This window comes from Solanum dulcamara, chromosome 5 (genome assembly GCF_947179165.1).
Source record: "Solanum dulcamara chromosome 5, daSolDulc1.2, whole genome shotgun sequence".
NCBI classification, from domain to species: Eukaryota; Viridiplantae; Streptophyta; class Magnoliopsida; order Solanales; family Solanaceae; genus Solanum; species Solanum dulcamara.
Window position 1 is genome coordinate 48494498 of NC_077241.1, and position 4677 is coordinate 48499174.

The following is a 4677-nucleotide window of genomic DNA, read 5'->3' on the forward strand; positions in this document are numbered from 1 at the left end:
ACTTGCCTCTTATTGAGTTTTCTTACAATAATAGTTTTGACTCAAGCATTCAGATGGCTCCTTATGAGGATCTTTATGGGAGGAGATGTAGATCACATATTGGTTGCTTTGAAGTTAGTGAAACTGAGTTGATAGGCCAAATTTGGTTCATCAGGATATGGAGAAGGTGAAGATTATCCAAGAAAGGTTGAAAACCACACAAAGTCGTCAAAGTCCTACACTGATGTTTGAAGAAAGGACTTAGAGTTTGAGGTAGATGATTATGTATAGTTGAAAGTTTCACCTAAAAAGGGTGATATGATATATGGGAAGAAAGGGATGCTTAGTCCCCATTACATTGGTCTTTATCAAATTATAAAAAGGATTGATAATGTAGCTTATGAGTTAGAGTTGTCATCAGAGTTAGCAGTTGTTCATCCTGTGTTTCACATTTCTTTGATTAAGAAATATTTGGGAGATCCTTCACTCATTGTTCCTATAGAAAACATTGGTGTGAAAGATAGTTTATGTTATAAGGTGATTTCAGTTCAAATCCTTGATCATCAAGTTCACAAGTTGAGGACCAAGGAGGTCACTTCAGTCAAAGTACTATGGAGGAACCAGTTTGTTGAAGAGGCTACATGGAAAGCCAAAAAGGATATGAAAGATAAATACTTGCATATATTCATTCATCCTTTTATCCTAGTATCGACGATGAAGGTAATACATCTTTTCCCATTCCATATTGAGTAGTTATTCATGAGTTTGAGTCTTTGAGTTATTACATTGCATTCATGCCTTGTGTAAATTCTTAGCTTTGTCATCATTCGAGGATGAATGATCCCAAGAGAGTGATATAGTAACACCCCAAATTATTTTAACTTAGATCAGTCCTAAAGAGCCCAGAGAAAGTGAGTACAGTACACTGCCAGTGAGCCATGAGTTGACACTTACGACTTGTAGAAAGTTTATGAGTCGTAGGTGGGACTCATAGACCCAATATATACTTAGAAATATTTGAGTTGGTAAGACTCTTTCTATGGATGGTTTTTACGGTCCGTAAAAGTTTTTACGATCTTAGGAAGGGTACGTAGAAGTGACCCTGAGCCCAATCTTCAGAACAAATTCTATGAACCATTTCTACGACCCGTCTAATTGTCTATGAACTATAGGGCTAGTTCACATATCCCATGTCATATTCAATTAGCTATTGGAATATGAATCAAGGTTCCACGAGTTTGGTCTACGACCCATAAAAGAATATGTAGACCCAAACCTTTAAGGATACCCAATGAGATTCTACGAGCAATTCTATTCATAAGGTTTACGACCCATAGAAAGAGTCTGTAGAACCATAGGTTTCAAAATTTAGTAAGCCCAACTTTTGGACCTCAGTTCCTATATTTGGTCTTTGACGGTCGGTAGAAGGTTGTATGGTCCATAGAACGACCCATAGGCGACCTAAGGTAGTTTTAATAATGGGTAAATAATCTTTTCCCATCTTTTCCAAACCAAAATCCCAACCTTTTGGGACAAAATAAGCCCCATATCAGTACCCCACAATGATTTTCTCTCATTAACACTCAGATTATTCAATAGCAAGGATTAGAGAGGAGAAAAGCTAGGGTTCAAACATGAGCATTGAGTTTTTCAATTTTTGCCAAGATTATCATTCTTCCAGGTATGTAAAGGCTAACAATAGCGTTGGACTGAGTTTTTCCTTGCGCCCTACATTTTCCTTCAATCAGTATGAGTTTAATTTTGAGAATTTAATCAGTTATATTAAGTTTTTGAGTTAATTATGTTATCTCTCTTGGAGTCCCTTGTATATTCATTCCTATTGTAATCATATCCATAATATGAGTTCTTGAGTTTACTGTTCATGTTTACATTTCCATGAACCCTAATTGATTATTTATAATTTCTTCTTATCATCCATTGCTTTGAGTTAAAGAATGATATTATTTCGATTATTGATTGAGAAAAGAGTTTGAGTATTCTATACTACATGAGTTCATAAAGCTATATATTATTGATATTATGAATATTTTATCGAGTCTAAGTGAGTATGAGTATTGGAAATAAACAATATTTTTAGAAGAGTTTGATGAGATATGAGTAGTATTATAAGCATCTTGATTAAAGAGTACGCATAAAGAGTTGAGAAGAGTTTGAGTTTTTCAATGTAAAGTTCGATGAGACTAAATGGGTTAAATTATGAGTATTTTCACTCACCTGAGTATGAGAATAATATTATATTTTGAAAGTATTATTAAGTGCTGATTTGGGTAAAAAGTCAAATAACTCAAATCCCCACAAATTAAGTAGCCAATGTAGGATAGGATCGTACCCTTGGTTCGGGCAGATCCTTATTTCAATCCCTGATACAAAGTTTATATGGATCCATGAGATGAGTTATGTCCCTTATCCTTGAAAAGTATTGGACAACTATGGCAACAACAATAGTTCGTTGTATGCTCATAGTGATAGTTGTCGGTTTGAAAAACCCCCTAAAGAGTAAGTATTATTTTCATAACGAGTTGTATTCACTTGCTTATATTTTATAACGCATTGACTTATTTCATATTTGTATTCTTTATTTTGAGTTGAGATATTTCAATATGCATTCCTTCGAGTATTCTTGAGTATGTTTTCTTTCAGCCATTTTACATGTTGTATATTTCATGTACAAACGTCATTTGGCGCTAGATCATTTTATGATGCAGATAAAGATGTTAGAGATCCTCAACAGGAGCATTGTTGAAGATTAGTTCCTTTCAGGTTTTGGTGAGACCTCCTTACATTTGGAGGAACTCTTTTGGTTTATCAATCTTTATCTATTAGTCCTTTAAGGTAGTCGTGGGCTTGTCCCAATACCTTTCTAGAGTCATTAGAGGCTGCATATATACTTACAGAGTATGGAGTTAATTTCAGTTTTCAGAATTTGTGTTTTAAACAACCTTTATCTATCTAGAGCATTAGAAACTTATTTTGAAAAGTATTAATTATATTCTTTTGCATGCCCATCTGAATTATCTTTTATTGTGAGTTAAGTCTTCTGCTAAGTAGTAGGCATGCCAAGGTTTCACTTTGAAACCAACAATGGTTTTTGGGTATCTACCATGCCTAGGGTGTAGATTCGGGGCATGACAGATTGTCAGTTATTTAATAAGTTTAGCAAGTGTGATTTTTTGTTAATGTCGGTAGAATTCCTAGGACATATTATTTTTGTAGAGGGCATACATAAGACCCCAAAAGTTTGAAAGTTGAAAAATGAGGTTTATAGAAGGGTTCCAAGAAAAATGCAGCTTTTTGGCACCAGATGGCCTTCATAGAGCTCTCCACGGGCCTTGAAGTAGACCACGGGCCGTGAAGAGCCACCGTGGTCCATCCTGGTGCATATTGGATCATGGGTGAGAACCATGAGAGGGACCACGACCCATGGTGAGCACCACCAGCCGTGGTGTCCTTTGTGGAGGTCATCCCTTGAAACTTAAAGTAAAGCCCATCACCACGACCACCACCAAGGGCCGTGGTGGGCCCTCCAAGAAGGTGCCATTTCAGTTAAGTTTTATTTTGGTCTTTTACTTATGATCTCATTAATAAATGTGGATGATTTTTAAGGATTTATTCTATCCTACTAACTACTCTAAGCCTCCTAACTCTCTCATTCTTACCCTAACAGTCAAAACCCAAAATCTCCTCTCTAAAGTCTCTCTTAAGAGCATTCTTCTTTCTCAAGCAATTCAAAGGGAAAATCAAGTCAAGTTTTCAAGACAAGAACAGGTTAAGTTTTCTAAGATCTAAAGTATGTAAGAATTCATCCATGGGTCCTTTAACCCGTGGAGTCTCGAGTTTCTCTCAAAATCTCTTATGAATTCTTCTTCTAAAAGCCCTAGTTTTAAATTTGCATTGGGTCTTCTTACTTATGATTATTCTCATGATTATTGAATAAATTATGCATAATTTAAATCATATTGCATGATTTCAAGTTGAATTTTAATGACCCATATTATATGCTATTTCAAGTATGTTTTCAAGGAACTATAATCATGATTTTCAAGTGATTTCAATGAAATATTTATGAATGATTACCAAGGTTTATGAATGACTCATAAAAGATTATGAATGATGTTTCAATGATGTTATAAGCAGGAAGTTATAGTGTGATAAGGTAGTTCTCACACAATTATCTTGAAGTGGTGAAAGGACATTCTCACCAACTCGTGAATTTTTATGAATCGATCATGTTAATGAGCTATTCTTATGGTTTTCTTATGATGAGGATTGATATCTACTATTTTCTTTCCTTATAATGTTAATGACTATGTTTTCATGAAGTTCTATTGAGATAATTACTAGGCATCGAGAGGAATTTAAGGTGGGGTTCGTTCGGTAGCCAAAGTAGCTATCCAAGAGTATTCTAGTAGAAATCTTTAGTCCCTAAATACATTGTCCGTGTAGGTTTAAAGTGCCAATATGGTGTAGCTAGTGAATCCATATATAGCACAAAGTTAGAGGAAGTACCATCTACCTTGGCAAAATAGCCTCCCCTTTCTCGATGTGGGAGTACATTAGATTTCATGTTATAACTCACATGGTCTTATATGTCGGTTAAAGGTCCTATCCAACATCAACGTAAATGAAAAGGTATAAATTTCTAATGATGATGTTTTGATGCATTGACCATATGATTAT